This window comes from Pleurodeles waltl, chromosome 12 (assembly GCF_031143425.1).
Source record: "Pleurodeles waltl isolate 20211129_DDA chromosome 12, aPleWal1.hap1.20221129, whole genome shotgun sequence".
Classification (NCBI taxonomy): Eukaryota; Metazoa; Chordata; class Amphibia; order Caudata; family Salamandridae; genus Pleurodeles; species Pleurodeles waltl.
The window spans coordinates 585,831,042-585,851,834 of NC_090451.1; the positions used below are offsets into that span (position 1 = coordinate 585,831,042).

Consider the following 20,793-nt stretch of genomic DNA (forward strand, 5'->3'; position numbering starts at 1 on the left):
ACATAAAGTATCATTCTAAATCAATCACTATATAGGCTACTCCGTCTTTGTATATATTAAACATTTTACGAATTATTATGTTTCGAAACAAGCTCGCTTTAGCTTTATTGACAACTGCGGTGCGGAAAACGTTAGCACCGCACATAAGAAGGAAACAGTGCTTATAGAATAATCACCTTATCGTGACAACCTTTATTCCTCCCTGTGCAACAGAGTCAGAATTTGAAGTATTTGCAGGAAACGCCATATTGGCTTCCCCAGGTGCATGGCGGGACGTGGTGTAAGGCGGCCGGGTGTTTTGAATCTGTGTACCCAAGACCGACACAAAGTTCGTGCTATCAGGTGAGACTTGTTTTTCAGGCAGCAAAGGGACGAGACAGTACTTCCTTGTGGGCGTAATATTATGTATAACATAATGGGTCATCCAAGAGTTTACGTAGCGTACGACCCCCCCCCCCCCCTCCGCTGTTAGGGTGGATAGTGTGTGGCATTTCCCTACTTGTAATGCGTTTATGCATTAGTCACTTTGAACTGTATCGAGTACCCCCAGCCAAGACGCCATGAGAGAAGAAGACCCTCGTTTCAGAGATCACAGCGTATGCATAGTGTGACTAGATGTGTTGTTCTGCGAACTCCTAAACGTCTTCAACACTTTGAGCGTATTTTGACAGGTGAGCGACGCACAGCCTTAGCCCATGGTGGCTGCCTAAGCCTTGCTGAGCATATTGTTCCTTCATTAGTGTGACTTGAGCTCCAGGATGGTCTTTGTTAGTCGTACGCTGTAAAAATGCAAGATCTATTTTTGTTATTGGTGATGGTTTCTTTTATGCTGCGCACCCTCGGCTTTAAGTTGTGCACGGGCATGAAAATATATATCTAGGGCTAGTGTGAAGTAAGACATCTTGGGGTTAATTATGTTTAATTTGTTACTTTGGAATAACTTTAGTGTTGTAAGTGTAAAACAAATCAGTCTTCAGGAATGCTTTTTATAATTCATAACTCTGAGTGGTAGAAAGCATGTTAACTTGCCAGTTCGTAGTCCCTTTCTGGGCGGCTCCTACAATCTTTCATACTTTATTACTATTATGTTTTTGCCCACGCCAGTGTGTTGTTTAGTAAATCATACCTGTATTGTACGATTAAAAAGAAACCTCAAAAATCTTCATGCACCAATGAAATAAATATACAGATAAAAGCAATGTATGTAAACCGAACACAAAACACCATCAGTCTCTCTTATGCCTACTGGCATCAGTCATATGAAAGAGTCTGCTGTGAAGAAGTAGCCATACATTTTAAACGAACTTTAGCAAAACCAATAGGTTTCGCCTATGGTAGTGCTTTTGCAATGTCTTTTAGCCATGTAGAGCAGCGTGAATGTGCAGCATGGCTGAAAGCAAATTTAGGAAAAGTGCTATGATGCGGCTGGTGCGTGTCATTGCACTTTTTTCGGGCAGGACAGGTAAGCAAGGAGGGGTGGGGGCAGCAACATGAAGAAGGGATGGGAGGGAGAAAAAGCAACACAGAGAAGGGGTGGGTTGATCTACAGTAACGTGGCCCCTCCTAATACCTGCTTGAAACCATGATATTAAGTTTATTTCTTCAATCTGCTGATGTAGATGGAATAGAATCAATTTACCAAACATTTTGCCCACACTGGCTTGTAATTGGAACAGTAGGTTCCTTGGACATTTTTTATGTAGGGGCACGATTATTGATTTTCTCCACAATGGGGGGAATTTCTTCTGAGGTCCTGATGTTACTGTAAGAGCAGGTTAGTATTGGTATCCATAGTGCTAGGTGGTTGTGGTAAATATCTGATGGGATTCTATCTAAGCCTGCTTCTTTATGCGGTTTTTGTAACAGGATGGTTTTGAGGACTTCCTTTTCACTAAATTCTTGAAATTGCTTCATGGTGCATGATTGATCTGATTTTCAGATGCAGAAATTGAGAGTGCAGTAACTGTGGTAGGCTGATCAGATATTTCATACAGTCTCTTCATACCGTTGAGCTATAATGCCTTTATTTTTAGCGGGTTGGGTTGCCTTCCTTAAGTTGGAATTTCCCTCCTTCATCAGCTGGTGTTGGCCTGGTGGCTCATTGGAACCTTTCAGTGTGATCTTGCCCTCTCCTTGATACAAGGTAGTAAAATGATCTATCCAGAGGTGTGGACTGATGTTAAATTACAGATTTTTAGGGGGTCCTTCACAGCCCCATCTAACAAGTTCCCAGAAAATCTTTGAGGTTCCTGAGGAAAATGCATCTAGCAGATTTTCCCAAAGCTTGTGTGGTTGGAGCTTTTTTTTGCCCCTTAATCGTCTTTTATATTGCTGCCTGCATTCAGTGAATAGTTGCTCATTAGTGTTAATCAAATTCCGTTTTTTAGGGCCAGTGTCAAGGCTTTTTTCAACTTTAAACATTCCTCGTCGAACCAGCCCTGGTCATCAGATGGTAGATTTTTAAGAGAATTACTAATGCTATTGTTTCTTTCAACTGTTGTTTGTGCTAACAGTTCTCTAAACTTTTGCAACTGCTGAGCCTCCTCTTTTCCAGCCAAAGCTAAGATCATAGTATATAATGTGTAGTGTCTGCCGCGCGTGTGCAATTAAACTACACGCGCGGCAGAGCCGCTTGCACGAACCGTTTTCTCGGCGTTCCGGACGCACGTCTGGGGGCGCAAGGGACCGAGGACGCTGAGAAGACGGCAGTTGGTGGAGCAGAGGGGGAGACATCTGCGGCGCTGGGGTGATTATTTGGACATTTTGAATTTATTCTGTGACCGAAGCAAGAAAATAAACAACGCTTTGTTCACTTACAACTTGTTTTGGAAGCTGGTTTCTCCTATTCAGCATACTTTATGTGGTGATGAGGATGGGATCCGAACCCACGCATGTTAACCCTCCACCGCCATTTTTGGAGACACCTGGAGAGCCGGTTATACCATGGAAACAGTGGTATGATGCTTTTGAAACGTATTTAGAGGCTATTGGTGCGTCAAGATTCAGACCTGAAAGGAAAAAATGCTTGTTGCTGCATTCCTTAGGGTTCGTGGGAAGATCTGTGTTTAAACACTTGCCTGATCTTCAGTTAGAAGAAGGCGAAGAACTGGATGAATTTGAAGAAGCTTTTAAGAAACTTGTTACCAGATTTGATACACCACCCAGTTTAGTCATAGAGAGACATAAGTTTTTCAAAAGGGAACAGAAAAATGGAGAAGAGGTCAATACCTATATATCTGCATTGAGGAAACTTGCTTCAGATTGTCGCTTCGAAACATTTACTGATCAGTTAATCCGGGACCAATTCATTTGTCACAGTTCGGATAAGTCTATCAAACAAAAGTTGCTGTCCTTGGGGGATCCGTCTTTATCGGATTCGATCAGAATTGTGAAAAGCATTGAAACGGCGATCAAATCAACCAGGGAATTAGAATGGGCACAAATTGAACAAATTAATGCAGTCCAGAGATCTGACGACAGACGCAAGATGAACATTCCGTCTTCCACCAAAGGAGAGGTGGCCAAACACAATAGTTTCTTCAAACAAACTAACATATGCTTTAGGTGTGGTTATCCATCACATTTAAAAGGAGGGAAGATCTGTCCAGCAAAAAACGTTCAGTGCAGATTACGTGGCAAAATAGGACATTTTGCTAAAGTGTGTCAAAGTAGCAAAAGTGACACTATTAAGGTCAATGTTGTCGCTGGTGATGGTGATGACAAAATGTGTGAGTTGATGAATGAAATGCAAGAAATGATTTTGGCTGTGGGTGACCATGACCTAAACAGTGGAAATCCTGATCACTGCATTGATCCTTACATTTTAATACAGGCTGGTGACAAACATTTAAGGTTGTTAGCTGATTCTGGTGCCAGAATCACTATGATAACTCAGAACAAAATTGGGGAACACGAAAATTGTTTCCACCAGACAGGTCACCAGTGTCGTACGAAGGTAGGAGGATTGATTTAAGGGGGTACTTTGAGGATGTTTTGATTTTCAAAGGACAACACATTTTTGGGAAGGTGTATGTAGCTGTAAAAGGATTGAACATTTTGGGGTGGTTCCATCAAGGGTTGTTTGGCATGGTTTTGCGTCCAGGTACTGGTGATCAGGTAACTGTCATAAGAGATTCTGCCGATATAGAAAATCTGCTTAATCAGTTTCCTAAAGTCTTTTCAGGTGAATTAGGTAGAATTAGAGGATTTACACACAAAATAAGTCAAAGATAATGCTGTTCCAATAAAGCATAAATTGAGAGGTGTACCATTTAGTGTCAGGGATGAATTAGAAAAAGAGTTGGAGAGTTTACGAATGAAAGGAATCATTGAACCAGTTGATTCTTCGTTATGGTTGTCACCTTTAGTTGTCGCAAAGAAAAAAAAATGGTGAACTAAGAGTATGTGTTGACTTGAGAGCTCTTAACAGAGAGATCTGGGTGGACTCCCATCCTCTGCCAGAGATCAGTGAGATGCTCTCTTGCATTTCTGGAGCTAAACTTTTTACAAAACTTGACCTTGCTGCTGCTTATCACCAGGTAGAATTGACACCAGATTCTCGTCACTTCACCGCCTTTGTTTTCCCGTGGGGGACGTACCAATATTGTTGCATGCCGTTCGGTCTGGCATCGGCGGCTTCAGTGTTTCAGAGGATAATGTCTACGCTGCTCAAGGATATTATGAAGGTGTGTGTGTTTCAGGATGATGTGCTGATCCATGCGGTTGATCGACGTGAGCATGATGAGATTTTGATCCAAGTACTGAGAAGGTTCAGTAGTGCTGGAATTGTGTTAAAAAGAGAAAAATGACAGTTTTTCCAAACGTCTGTCGAATATTTGGGGCATGTCTTGACTCCAGAAGGTGTTTATCCCAGACCAGGTCTGGTAGAAGCAATAGTGAAAGCACCTGCACCTCATGACAAAATTGGTGTAAAATCTTTTTTGGTACTTTGTGAGTTCTATTCTAGGTTTATTGAGAATTTTGCCACTATAACCAGACCTATTTCGAATCTGCTCAAAACAAAAACAGAGTTTGTGTGGAATGCTGAATGTGCTGAACCATTTGATGATATCAAACAAAAATTGGGTGCTGTTGGTGTGTTACAATCATATGATCATAATTTGGAGTGTTGTTTGACTGTGGGTGCCAGCAAGTTCGGGGTTGGAGCTGTTTTGATACAGATCAGTGGAAAACTGGAGTATACTATTGGATTTGCGTCAAGAGTGCTCAGACCAAATGAATTACACTATTCTGTAATAGAAAAAGAATTATTAGCATGTTGGTGGGGTATAGAGAAGTTTAAACCTTATCTGTGGGGAAGACATTTTTTACTCCAGACAGACCATAAACCTTTGGTTTCTATTTTGAATGGTACTAACGTCAGGAGTAGCACACCAAGAATCGCAAGATTTGCAGCCAGGTTGTTACAATTTGATTTTTCGGTTGTGCACATTTCTGGAGGAAGAAATGTGAGAGCAGATTACCTCTCTAGGTATCCCATCACTGAAGATGCTGGTGGGAAAGAGGATATTCAGGATGAAAATTGTTTCATTGCAGCCATCGAATTGGAACATACTGGGTCATTTTCCGAAAAGTGCTGGAAGGAAGCATTGACAAATGATTCTGTACTCACTAAAGTCATGAAGTATGTCGAGGAAGGGTGGCCACATGAGAAAAATTTGGATTTTAGTTTTCAACCATTTTTTAAGGTATCTGATGAGCAGTCAATTGAAGATGGCGTGTTACTGAGAAACGATAAAATTGTAACTCCGGAAACTATAAGATATATGATTCTGGAAAAAGCACATGACGGTCATTTGGGTTCTACTCTTACAAAGAAAAGAGTGAGAGAATACTATTGGTGGCCGCAAATGGACAGAAACATTGAAACATTAGTCAAAGATTGTCACGTCTGCTCCAATAGTGATAAGACCTTCAAAACATCAACGCCTCCGCTTAAGCCTATTGAATGTCCGTCAGGTCCCTGGGAAAAGATTGGTATTGATTTGTTAGGGCCGTTCAACTCACTTCCATCTAAATTGTGTTACGCTTGTGTTGCAGTTGACTACTTTTCTAAGTGGCCGCATGTGAAGTTTGTAAGTCATGCTGATTCTACATCTGTTGTGTCCTTTCTGAAAGATATATTTTTGGAAGAAGGGTTTCCCAAGGAACTTGTGTCTGATAATGGGGTCCAATTTCTTTCAATGAAGTTGAAGGTTTTCTGAGTGATTGTGCGGTCAAACATTTGAAAAGTTCTCTTTACCAACCACAAACAAATGGTTTAGTTGAACGCTTTAATAGAGTGGTTGTTGAATGTGTCCAGTGGGCTTTAGCCAATGGGTGTGTGGTTGATGCAGCTGTAAAGAGTATGCTCTGGTTCTACAGAACAACGCCTCATACTAGCACGGGGGTGTCTCTCTTTGAAGCTCTGAGAGGGAGGAAGCCTGCCACATTATTTAGACCAGCTTGGTTGTCCAAATGTTTCAAACATTCTATGTGTAAAGAACACATTGACGTCAAGGTTCGTTTGGGTATGAGGAAAGCTCAAGAGAAACAAAAAACTTACTATGACAAGAAAAGGAGTGTAAAAGAGTTACGGTTTGTAGTTGGAGATTGGGTGCGGATCAAACTACCTAGTTTTGTCAAGAAAGGTGATTCAAAGTTTTCTGAACCTTTGAGAATTGACAAAGTGTGTGGTAATGCTGTTCGTGTTGGTGGGCGTAATTGGTGGAATGTGGGAAAAGTGGTAAAAGTTTTACCAAGAGATGTTCCTTTGTCGCTTAATGACCCATTGGAGCTGAATGGAAGGGTGAAGGAGTCCGTGATTGTACATAAACCTGGTGAGGTTGAACCATTAAATCCTAAGGAAGGGGACGCTTGCTTCAAACTGTTGCCTGTTAGGAAAAGTTGTAGAGTCCGCAAATTACCGATGAGGTATCGTTAAGCGAGTTTTTCCAGGTTTGCTCAAGTTTTAATTTCTCTCAAGAAATGCAAATGTGATGTTTGGAAATGTAAAGTGTAAGATGTATCATTACTTACATTTAGAAGTGTCTAGTGAAATATGTATTAATGCCTGATGTATTGTGTTTTGTTTGTTTTCCAAGGTTTTGGGGTATTGGTTTATTGTTTGTTTTCATGGGAGGGTTGGTTTTGTTTAAAAAAAATAAAAAAAGGGAAAACTAAATGTAGTGTCTGCCGCGCTTGTGCAATTAAACTACACGCGCGGCAGAGCCGCTTGCACGAGCCGTTTTCTCGGCGTTCCGGACGCGCGTCTGGGGGCGCGAGGGACCGAGGACGCTGAGAAGACGGCAGTTGGTGGAGCAGAGGGGGAGACATCTGCGGCGCGGCACTGGGGTGATTATTTGGACATTTTGAATTTATTCTGTGACCGAAGCAAGAAAATAAACAACGCTTTGTTCACTTACAACTTGTTTTGGAAGCTGGTTTCTCCTATTCAGCATACTTTATAATGCCATCCAATTTTGACTGTAATTATTATTATTATTATAGATATGATTCACACTTATCAGCCAAGACAATGTTTTTCCAGTTTGATTTTAATGTGATTTTTGAGCAACTTGTTTTGTTAGGGGAAGTGAATGCCATGGAGCCTATATTTGGATGGACCATCTGTAACGATATTTGTGGTTTCACCACTGAGTTCACTTATCATAGCAGCACACCGTCACATTGGTGACCGTCAGCTTCGTTTTGTCTATTGACTTTATTTTATGTCTAACTGGGCACATTAGCCGCTGCCACGTTAGAAGTGCGGATGTAAGAAGTGCAGACGTTGCAGGTATTTTTCCATGCCCATGTTTATGCAATGTGTTTTTCGCTGATGTATTTATTCTGCATGTCTGTGTGTTCTTTCTCATCAAGGGCTAAGGCATAACATGGAGGAGTCAGAGAGATAAGAATGTACTAGGATAATGTTTATGGTACGGCAGGGAACAGTTTGGTTTTGGAGAAACACCTTGGGATCTTGGCCAGTTCCAGAGTGTTCCCTTCAAAACTGACCTAATGTTGCCAGCATTTTTGAACGACAACTTTCGGAGCGGGCGGGATTTTCTAGAATTCTCTCTGGCTTGTTTAAGGTATACAAGAGACCAAAACCGGATCGACCATGAAGTGAATCGGACCTCTGGCAGGATCAGGATGCTAATGCCTGTCATCTTTCATGTGAGGGTAGGTCTTTCTCTCTCTCTCTTCATGGTTAACACTTGGTTTGACGGCCTGTTGCTGCAGGAGAGATGAAGCGGATTCAACTGTGATGTGTGTGTGTGTGTGTGTGTATATATGTGTGTGTGTGTGTATATATATAATATATATATATATACACACACACACATTTGCTGTTCATAGTTTGACGCAGAATACTCTTTGTACGTGTTCCTGTTTCATTGCTGTGACTATTTTTAAACGTTCACTTTCAGTTCTACACTTTTGACCTTTCTTTGCGAGACTCGTGGAGTGGTTTAATAAATGTATTTCTTAGACTAAGAGTTGCGTACTAGAGATTCTTTTCAGTATGTGTGTTTCATGTCGGTCCGTAGTGAATCAAAACACCATCTCCAATAGGAGTGTGTCATGGTCGCTTTCTATTCTTTCAGAGACTTTCATGTCTATAATATGATGCCATGCTTCGATGTTTATCGCAATGTGGTCTGTTACGCTTTGCCTACTATCGACTCAAAATGTTGATTTTAAAGATTTATTTGATATAGTTCTTCCATTTAAAGTGCACATTCAGCCTTCTATTAAGGCTTCAGAGATCAATTCGCCTTTGTTTGAGCTGCGGCAGTGTTCCATAGGGAGGAGTGGTGGAATATTCCAGCCGCTATCTTCATCAGTTATTGAATCGTCCCCCGTTATGGGATGCGTCTAAGCATTAGTCACCACATATCAGCAGGGAATTCTTATACTGACGGAAGAATTCTCCCAATGTAATTTCAGCTGATGGCTTCAACTGTTCTTCAGATCTTTTCCTCGGAAGATGCTCTTTAAACAAGAAAACTTCTGGTTTGACTTGGGCCCAGCTGCCAGGTAGAAAATATACATTCATAATTTCCTATGCCTTATTCCTTAGAATGATGGTTTGGAAATTTTTGTTTAATATGGTATTGCTTGTCTCATAATGTTCAAGTAACGATGTTCTGCTCCAGATAGTCAGGCCTTCTGCTGACCTGCCTTTTTGCCGTTTGATTGGGGACACGTGAAATGTGTAATAACCTTCTAGGTCAATTGCATTAGCAGTCCATGTTTCCTGGAAGCAACAGATGTCATGTTGCTTTAAAAAACCTTACCAGTCCTTATCCTCGGTTTTGGACTTTAAACCTGCTATATTCCAGCTTAGAATTTTTAGAGGCAATCTTGATTTTAGTTTTCAAGTCGATGGGTTTCGGTTTAATCTACAGGCTTTCTTGCTTCTTGGTCTACCAGTGACGGTCTCAGTTGTGGCTGGAAAACTTGACAAGATTTATTCTGTAATGTGTTGCTAGATATTCAGTACCTCATGTTTGCCAGGTTGGACCATTTAGGGAGCTGCTAAAAGTTTACTGCGTCTTTTAGTACCAAGCTTGAGTTGTGGTTAGGCTTGTGCTTGGTTTACAGATGCTGTGAGCTTGCATATTCTAGAAATATGGAAGGAGACAGTTCCTTTTCCGGGGAGTCTATAATAATACCTCAAGTCTTCATTAACCCTGTCTGATTTTGAATCTCATTTGGTGTCCTTGAGGAGGCCCAGACTGTTTCTGTGGATTCTCTGTTGCTTGACCCTTTCATTTGTGTGAATCTGACAGCAAATCATTAGTTTTTACATGCTGCAGGGAGTTAGAGATACAAATTGAAAAAGAACAACAGACCAGGACACTCCAAACAATATAATATATATGAAGTCCAAGATGAGTAGAGTTGCAAAAGATATTTTAATCCTTGGTAGTAGAAAAGAAGACACAGTATTCCAAGGTGATCGTGTCTTTAAGTGAAACAAAGCATAGGAGAAATCAGAAAACAGCCAACACGTGTTTCGTCCTCACGGACTTTTTCAAGGCTCATAGATTCGGGTTTAGGAGAAAGACCTGTTCAAATTAGGCTTCTGTAGCCCATCAGAAGCAATTTTCCACAAAGTATGATCAGTCTCGCCAAAAATATGGCTGGCACTCATGTTGTTAAAATACGTGGCTTTCTGTATTCATGGAAGTGTGTCATATGGTGTATCAAATGCAAAAAGTACACTGTTCCTAACTCTAGGGTGAACAATTAAAGTTTAGGAGCTAGAGCCCTCACACACCCAAAGGGTGTCCTGCTTCATCATCGGGAAGCTCCTCGTCAGACCGGCTGGTGCAATGTCTGACGGGCTCCCCTTTCGGGGGCTCTTTGCCAGAGATCTTTTTATATATGGTGACTGCCGTAGAATCAAAAAGGCCAGGCACTTAATATGGCAGGAGAGTGGAAAAAATATATTAAGATTGATTAGAGACCCCTAAACTAATCTGTTTACTAGCAATCAAAAGGGGTCACGCTCAAGATTAAAAAACATAATTAAGTGGACAATGAGAATAATGCTCAACCACTTTGAAAAGCCTGGAGTACTGGGAAATTGTCACCTGACCCCTAGGGTCTGGTCAACATGTTTCGCGTAAATGTGGTCGTGAAAGATCCTCTAACGCTTCATCAGGACCTATATCAAACTAGACTTCTCCTGGCTATCTACAAAAGATATCACTAAACAATTATGTGTGTGAAAAACAATAGGTACCAGTCACTTACATTTTGAGTAAACTGTCCCGTCAAGAGTCTCAAACAAAAAAAGGTCGCCCTAGAAAAAATAGAAAATAGAAAAACAAACAAATCTAGAAGCACGGTTAAATGACCATTCACACCCCATGTGGATCGGTGCATAAAGTGATCTCAAACAGAAGAAAAGCTGTGCTTACCCGCCCTCTTCGTATGGGGGGCCCCTTGGGGAGTAGCACGATCCAGCCTATTGCTTCTAGCAGGGGTTAAAAGTAGTTAGTACAGTCAAAAGTATATCTATATATCTTTCATACAATAAAAGGTCCCTTCTAATAAATGATATTGGTGTTAACAATCAACAGCATACAGTGCAGTGTAAAACGATATACTGATAAAACTGTAGATGAGGACAGTAGTTTGCTATGTAAATAAATTCCTCGTTGTCAATCGTGAATCTTAGTAGAATTAGCTGTACTGTCAAAATAGTGTTAATTACTAGTTAGCTACAAAAATTCAACCGTAATTCAAGTGGAGCCAAACCCCACTCGATATGAACATGCCAGTCGCAGTGAGTAGTAAGGTTTACCGTGCATGTCCTCAAGGCAGCTGGAAAAATTGACCGTAAGTAAAATCGAGATACGTCCCACCCGATGTCAAAAATGCTCACCGCTGCGCGAGTTACTGCCTATTGAGCGAAACCTCAAGGCAGATAACCCGACCGACTTACTTGGAAATAGGCGTCCTCAATTCGGGAAACCTACCCTCGGCGTGCTCACCCCGGAGACAACGAACCGAGGTCAGGTCAGGATTTATGGAACCCAGCGCGGGAGCTAATTGCTTCCGTGTTGTCAACACGCTGACTTGATTGAAAGTGAGGACGGACTACCGAGACTACAAATGGTAGGCTCGCGTCGTCTATTCACTCCACATATACGGCGGCCATCTTATGGGAGGTTGAAAGAGTTCGTTTCAATTAAAAGAGCACAAGAACAAAATAATATTTAAGTCGTAGATCTTAAATAACGTCGATATCGAGGATTACAGTAAAAAGGCTCGATTCTATTAGAGTGAGGCGCTGAAGGGTGAAAATATAATAGATATATTTCTTCCATCCTAGATCGAGTAAAACTTAACTAAGTCATCCCATATCAGGATCAGAGATTGTAAACACAGGTAGTCTCGTGGTTAAATAGGACTGAGAGTCGCAAGGGAGAAAAAATTGCTATTGGGTCCAAAAGTTCGGGTGTTAGCGGATCAATCTGTCATTAAAAGCATTGAATAATTGTGAGATGGATAGTCCTAACTTAATATAAATGAGTCATTGATCTATCAAAGCTTTTATCGAGATAAAGACACCCAAGGAATATCGTCATTCAAGCCAGTAGTATTGGTGTGCAATTTGAATACCCATCGTTGTTCAAGCCTGAACAATGATTGGGATGAGTCATTTACGAACTTAGGGGCTTCCAAAACAACCCAGCGCAAGTCGTCTGGATTATGGGGTTTCTCAAGGAAGTGTGCACATAATTTGATAGATATGCGGCCACATCTGATATTACTCCTCTGTTCATTAATCCGTGTCTTGACAGGTCTGGAGGTCATTCCGATGTATCGTAGACCACATGGACATGTTATCATGTAAACACAGTTCTTTGTGTTACAATTAGTATGTTTTGTCAAATTCCATCGGCCGATGGGTGCCAAATCGAGTGTTTTAGTCTGTTGTGTCAAGGAACAAACATTACATTGTCCACAGGGATAATGTCCTGACACTGGCGGAAGATTCCAAAGTGTCGACTGGGTTTGGATGATGTTTCTGGGACGAGTATGAATTATCAGATCCTTGATATTCTGTGATCTTTTGAAAGCAAATAGAGGTCTGGGAATCGTGCAGCCGCTGCTGCCAAGTATTGACCATCTTTTCAGGATAAATCTTTTGATCTTATTAGACATGGAAGTAAAGGTGGTGACACATGTCAATGACTTGCTATTATTCCTCGTGTTTGGTGCGAGTAATGCTTCGCGATTATTATTCCTCGCCCGTTTACGGGCTTGTTTAACAATATCGCGAGGATAATTGCGAGCTAACAATTTGGATTGAAGGTCATCAGCCTGAGTGTTGTAAATGTATATAGAACTACAGTTGCGTCTTAGTCTCAGGAATTGGCCAAATGGTAAGTCGTCCCGTAAGGATTTGGGATGGTGACTGTCATATGTGAGGAGGCTATTACGGTCTGTAGGTTTATGGTATGTGCTAGTGATTAATTTACCATTCTGGATGGTAATCAGTAGATCCAAAAAACTAATCTCATTGGTTGTTATTGTGGATGTAAATCTCAAAAAAGGGTTGAGAATATTGACCCATTCTGTAAAAGTTGAGGCGGTCTCCAACGAACCGTGCCATACTATCAAAATGTCGTCGATATAACGTCGCCATAATTTGATATTGGCAAAGAATGGATTGGTAGAAGGTAGAATGAATTGTTTCTCAAAGTGGTACATATACAGGCATGCCAAACTGGGAGCGAAAGTACTGCCCATACATGTATCCCTTATCTGGTGGTAGAAATCATCTTCGAACTGAAAAAAGTTTTCAGTCATTGCTAAGTGCGCACATTGCATATTAAAGGAAACTGGTGATGTGAGATCTTCACTATTTTCTAACAGAGTTGATTCAACTACCTGTAAAGTTGCATCTTGTGGGATATTTGTATACAGTGCTTCAACATCCAAAGTGTTTAGGCCGTGTACATCGACCGTGTCATTGATTAGATTGATCAAGTTTAGTACATCCTTGGTATCCTGAAGGTAAGCTGACGATTTTTTGACCAATGGTTGTAAAAAATGGTCGCAAAATATGGACAGTGGTTCTAACAGGGAACCAATACCTGACACAATCGGCCGTCCCGGTGGTGGTAAAGTACCTTTATGAATCTTGGGAAGGCTGTAAAAATATGGGATTTTTGGGTGAGGTGTGTCAAGAAAGGCAGCTTCTTTTGGGGAGATCCATGTGTTATTGGTGGCTTCAAGTATCATTGATTTGATCTGGGATTGTAATCTGGGAGTGGGATCCCTAGTGATCTTAGCATAGTAAGTATCATCACTTAGCAACCGTAGACACTCGTGCCGGTAGTCTCCGTAATCCATTATCACTATCGCTCCTCCTTTGTCAGCCTGTTTGATGACAATAGTAGTGTCTTCATTAAGTGTCTTTAAGGCCTGTCTTTCGATTGTGGAAATATTAATAAAAGGGCGCTTCGGATGTATCGTCGCTATGTCGGTTAAGACCGCTTTCTCAAAGGCTAACACCTCACATGGGATAGTTGGAGGTGGTGGAGTGAAAGTGGATTTAGGCCTAAGTCCCGAGTCGGTCTGGGCACTGTCAGGTGGTGTATCCGAAAAATAGAATTGTAATCTGATTTTACGGAAAAATTGTGAAAGTTCGCAATTTAACCTAAAAAGGTCTTCCGTCGGTGTGGGAACAAAGCCCAGACCTCGATTAAGCACCCTAGTTTCTGTCACAGAAAGTTGTCTGGAGGAAAGATTCACTACTAGGTTCTCGGGGTTGGTTCTTCCCCTGGCTTCTGGTGATCATCTGGGGTTCTTCCATGGCCCATTGAACACGTCTGCCTCTGCCTCTGCCTCTTCTTCTGCCTCTCCCTCTGCCCCGGCCTCTGCCTAAAAAAGGCATGTAAGGCATGCTGCCATATTAAGTGCCTGACCTTTTTGATTCTACGGCAGTCACCATATATAAAAAGATCTCCGGCAAAGAGCCCCCGAAAGGGGAGCCCGTCAGACATTGCACCAGCCGGTCTGACGAGGAGCTTCCTGATGATGAAGCATGACACCCTTTGGGTGTGTGAGGGCTCTAGCTCCTAAACTTTAATTGTTCACCCTAGAGTTAGGAACAGTGTACTTTTTGCATTTGATCAGTCATATTGGGAGTACGTACACTGGACCTTCAATTCTCCCGATCCCTCTTGTCTTCGATACTTCTGCACAGTTTCCACTGTGGGATTAGCTACTAATACTCACCCAGCGTTCTCTACGCAATGGATACCTTCCAGGGTTTGAGTTTTGACGACGAAATGGTTGCAGCAATCTTGCAAACACCGTCAATTTTGAATAATGATGGGTCAGCTCCTGCGGGGAGTCTAAAAGAAGATTGGGACAAATTGTCCACCTTGAAGCGTGACCTCATCAAAACTGTTATGCACGGGACCATAATGACCGAATACCTGAGAGCTAACATCGCTCCTAATGGCCTTTTAGTGTCTAATATACCCAGGATTTTCCTGCAAGACCTTGCCTTTAGAAAGGACTGGGCACAGATAGCGTGGAAATGCACCAGAGACTGGTTAGTACTTATCATCAATACTTCCAGACGGTTGGCAGATTCCATTACCATCCAGATCAACTCTTTAGAAGGTACATTAAGAACCACCGTGACTCTGGCGGCATTTAAGACTAGGCTAGCCGAGATTAATACAGAACTAAACGAGACAAAAGTCTTTCTGACGAATCAAAAAATTACCAAACTCCAAAAAGATATCACCAGGTTCAGCCGAGAAAAAATCTATCCTTACACCCAAGAGGATTTCGAAACAGACGGACAATCCCGCTCATCAGATGATTCCCAATCTTCTTCTAAAAAATCACGTAAAATCAGTAACAGTTCATCTTCCGATGGATGGAGTACGGATGAGAATTCGCCCACTCCACCGTTCTATAATTATTCCCCCTACCCTGTCAATCAACATGTACCATGGCAGCCACCCTATCCCTTCTACCAACCCCGCCCCTTCATGCCTTACATGCCTTTTTTAGGCAGAGGCCGGGGCAGAGGGAGAGGCAGAAGAAGAGGCAGAGGCAGACGTGTTCAATGGGCCATGGAAGAACCCCAGATGATCACCAGAAGCCAGGGGAAGAACCAACCCCGAGAACCTAGTAGTGAATCTTTCCTCCAGACAACTTTCTGTGACAGAAACTAGGGTGCTTAATCGAGGTCTGGGCTTTGTTCCCACACCGACGGAAGACCTTTTTAGGTTAAATTGCGAACTTTCACAATTTTTCCGTAAAATCAGATTACAATTCTATTTTTCGGATACACCACCTGACAGTGCCCAGACCGACTCGGGACTTAGGCCTAAATCCACTTTCACTCCACCACCTCCAACTATCCCATGTGAGGTGTTAGCCTTTGAGAAAGCGGTCTTAACCGACATAGCGACGATACATCCGAAGCGCCCTTTTATTAATATTTCCACAATCGAAAGACAGGCCTTAAAGACACTTAATGAAGACACTACTATTGTCATCAAACAGGCTGACAAAGGAGGAGCAATAGTGATAATGGATTACGGAGACTACCGGCACGAGTGTCTACGGTTGCTAAGTGATGATATTTACTATGCTAAGATCACTAGGGATCCCACTCCCAGATTACAATCCCAGATCAAATCAATGATACTTGAAGCCACCAATAACACATGGATCTCCCCAAAAGAAGCTGCCTTTCTTGACACACCTCACCCAAAAATCCCATATTTTTACAGCCTTCCCAAGATTCATAAAGGTACTTTACCACCACCGGGACGGCCGATTGTGTCAGGTATTGGTTCCCTGTTAGAACCACTGTCCATATTTTGCGACCATTTTTTACAACCATTGGTCAAAAAATCGTCAACTTACCTTCAGGATACCAAGGATGTACTAAACTTGATCGATCTAATCAATGACACGGTCGATGTACACGGCCTAATCACTTTGGATGTTGAAGCGCTGTATACAAATATCCCACAAGATGCAACTTTACAGGTAGTTGAATCAACTCTGTTAGAAAATAGTGAAGATCTCACATCACCAGTTTCCTTTATCATGCAATGTGCGCACTTAGCAATGACTGAAAACTTTTTTCAGTTCGAAGATGATTTCTACCACCAGATAAGGGGTACATGTATGGGCAGTACTTTCGCTCCCAGTTTGGCATGCCTGTATATGTACCACTTTGAGAAACAATTCATTCTACCTTCTACCAATCCATTCTTTGCCAATATCAAATTATGGCGACGTTATATCGACGACATTTTGATAGTATGGCACGGTTCGTTGGAGACCGCCTCAACTTTTACAGAATGGGTCAATACTCTCAACCCTTTTTTGAGATTTACATCCAAAATAACAACCAATGAGATTAGTTTTTTGGATCTACTGATTACCATCCAGAATGGTAAATTAATCACTAGCACATACCATAAACCTACAGACCGTAATAGCCTCCTCACATATGACAGTCACCATCCCAAATCCTTACGGGACAACTTACCATTTGGCCAATTCCTGAGACTAAGACGCAACTGTAGTTCTATACACATTTACAACACTCAGGCTGATGACCTTCAATCCAAATTGTTAGCTCGCAATTATCCTCGCGATATTGTTAAACAAGCCCGTAAACGGGCGAGGAATAATAATCGCAAAGCATTACTCGCACCAAACACGAGGAATAATAGCAAGTCATTGACATGTGTCACCACCTTTACTCCCATGTCTAATAAGATCAAAAGATTTATCCTGAAAAGATGGTCAATACTTGGCAGCAGCGGCTGCACGATTCCCAGACCTCTATTTGCTTTCAAAAGATCACAGAATATCAAGGATCTGATAATTCATACTCGTCCCAGAAACATCATCCAAACCCAGTCGACACTTTGGAATCTTCCGCCAGTGTCAGGACATTATCCCTGTGGACAATGTAATGTTTGTTCCTTGACACAACAGACTAAAACACTCGAATTGGCACCCATTGGCCGATGGAATTTGACAAAACATACTAATTGTAACACAAAGAACTGTGTTTACATGATAACATGTCCATGTGGTCTACGATACATCGGAATGACCTCTAGACCTGTCAAGACACGGATTAATGAACATAGGAGTAATATCAGATGTGGCTGCATAACTACCAAATTATGTGCACACTTCCTTGAGAAACCCCATAATCCAGACGACTTGCGCTTGGTTGTTTTGGAAGCCCCTAAGTTCGTAAATGACTCATCCCAATCATTGTTCAGGCTTGAACAACGATGGGTATTCAAATTGCACACCAATACTACTGGGTTGAATGACGATATTCCTTGGGTGTCTTTATCTCGATAAAAGCTTTGACAGATCAATGACTCATTTATATTAAGTTAGGACTATCCGTCTCACAATTATTCAATGCTTTTAATGACGGATTGATCCGCTAACACCCGAACTTTTGGACCCAATAGCAATTTTTTCTCCCTTGCGACTCTCAGTCCTATTTAACCACAAGACTATCTGTGTTTACAATCTCTGATCCTGATATGGGATGACTTAAGTTTTACTCGATCTAGGATGGAAGAAATGTATCTATTACATTTTCACCCTTCAGCGCCTCACTCTAATAGAATCAAGCCTTTTTACTGTAATCCTCGATATCGACGTTATTTAAGATCTACGACTTAAATATTATTTTGTTCTTGTGCTCTTTTAATTGAAACAAACTCTTTCAACCTCCCATAAGATGGCCGCCGTATATGTGGAGTGAATAGACGACGCAAGCCTACCATTTGTAGTCTCGGTAGTCCGTCCTCACTTTCAATCAAGTCAGCGTCCTGACAACACGGAAGCAATTAGCTCCCGCGCTGGGTTCCATAAATCCCGACCTGACCTCGGTTCGTTGTCTCCGGGGTGAGCACGCCGAGGGTAGGTTTCCCGAATTGAGGACGCCTATTTCCAAGTAAGTCGGTCGGGTTATCTGCCTTGAGGTTTCGCTCAATAGGCAGTAACTCGCGCAGCGTTGAGCATTTTTGACATCGGGTGGGACGTATCTCGATTTTACTTACGGTCAATTTTTCCGGCTGCCTTGAGGACATGCACGGTAAACCTTACTACTCACTGCGACTGGCATGTTCATATCGAGTGGGGTTTGGCTCCACTTGAATTACGGTTGAATTTTTGTAGCTAACTAGTAATTAACACTATTTTGACAGTACAGCTAATTCTACTAAGATTCACGATTGACAACGAGGAATTTATTTACATAGCAAACTACTGTCCTCATCTACAGTTTTATCAGTATATCGTTTTACACTGCACTGTATGCTGTTGATTGTTAACACCAATATCATTTATTAGAAGGGACCTTTTATTGTATGAAAGATATATAGATATACTTTTGACTGTACTAACTACTTTTAACCCCTGCTAGAAGCAATAGGCTGGATCGTGCTACTCCCCAAGGGGCCCCCCATACGAAGAGGGCGGGTAAGCACAGCTTTTCTTCTGTTTGAGGTCACTTTATGCACCAATCCTCATGGGGTGTGAATGGTCATTTAACCGTGCTTCTAGATTTGTTTGTTTTTCTATTTTCTATTTTTTCTAGGGCGACCTTTTTTTGTTTGAGACTCTTGACGGGACAGTTTACTCAAAATGTAAGTGACTGGTACCTATTGTTTTTCACACACATAATTGTTTAGTGATATCTTTTATAGATAGCCAGGAGAAGTCTAGTTTGATATAGGTCCTGATGAAGCGTTAGAGGATCTTTCACGACCACATTTACGCGAAACATGTTGACCAGACCCTAGGGGTCAGGTGACAATTTCCCAGTACTCCAGGCTTTTCAAAGTGGTTGAGCATTATTCTCATTGTCCACTTAATTATGTTTTTTAATCTTGATCGTGACCCCTTTTGATTGCTAGTAAACAGATTAGTTTAGGGGTCTCTAATCAATCTTAATATATTTTTTCCACTCTCCTGCCATATTAAGTGCCTGACCTTTTTGATTCTACGGCAGTCACCATATATAAAAAGATCTCTGGCAAAGAGCCCCCGAAAGGGGAGCCCGTCAGACATTGCACCAGCCGGTCTGACGAGGAGCTTCCCGATGATGAAGCATGACACCCTTTGGGTGTGTGAGGGCTCTAGCTCCTAAACTTTAATTGTTCACCCTAGAGTTAGGAACAGTGTACTTTTTGCATTTGATCAGTCATATTGGGAGTACGTACACTGGACCTTCAATTCTCCCGATCCCTCTTGTCTTCGATGTCATATGGTGTATCCATAGTCCAAAGTAATGCTATCATGAGGTCCAGAAGGACCCAGTCTTAGACCTTCAAGGTTCTGCGGGTCTGTAAGACGGAGACGGTGCAAGTGGTCGGGAACAGCGTGTGATAACGCTGCCATGAAGTATGTGAACTCCTAGCGAGTGTGTTGCTTTACTCTTCAGAATATCAAAACTATGCACTTCAGGATATTTTAAGGCACAATGTAAAGCAATCACTCTCAGACACCTTAGTGAGTAGAATAATCAAGTTTATTTAAGGGGCAAGTTCTCAGATGGCAAAACTAACCACACTAATAGATAGATATATATATATATATATGTATATATCTATCTATCTATCTATCTATCAAGAGAATAACATGAGAATAATGGTGAAAATAACTGCAAGAGTAAATGCATATAATACACGCACACACAATATACTTCAATGCTTAATAGCATGAGAATAACTGCAAGAATAAGTGCATATTACGCACGCACACACAATATACTTAATAAATTGAAAAGCTTCACAGAAAAGAGCGTCTGCATCCCTCCGCCGTACACAAAGCCGGGGAATCCAAATCGGCTGGCACAGGGAGCCTCCTTCGGGACAATCAGTCCTCCTGGCATTGCGTCCAACCCAGAAGAGAGTTCCTAAACCAGTCCATCCAAGCCCCCAACCTTTATAGTATTTACTAACGCCCAGGAGTCTTTTCTAGAAAAAGACCCCCTCCTTTACAAATTGTGCAATCGGCGGTACCTTGTTCACCCTTCGAGACGTCTCCTCGGAACGGGCAAAGTTCCCAGAAGAGGGCTCCAAGGTGAAGCTTGCATTCCTCCTTGAGTACAGGCGCATCCCCCTGTTGTTCTAACTGATAGCTCGTGGAATGTAAATAGCACCCTTCGTATCAGTCAGATGGAGCGAAGTTGAGCAGAAAAACACCCCACCCTTCAGCTTGCCGAAGCTTGTGGAAAAA

At 41.8% G+C, this 20,793-nt stretch overlaps 1 protein-coding gene across 2 annotated transcripts in view; it reads left to right on the forward strand.

Moving 5' to 3' along the window:
• The first annotated feature begins 203 nt into the window (after positions 1-203).
• The window catches only part of HASPIN (histone H3 associated protein kinase), an 854,350-nt gene continuing 833,760 nt past the window's right edge, over positions 204-20,793 (forward strand). Inside the window, exon 1 of one of the 2 annotated variants that reach the window (XM_069217741.1) lies at positions 204-342. The gene's annotated coding sequence lies outside the window, so the exon portion shown is untranslated. Of the gene's footprint in view, positions 343-560; positions 672-20,793 lie in introns of those variants that run through there. The other variant, XM_069217740.1, reaches the window with a different exon arrangement.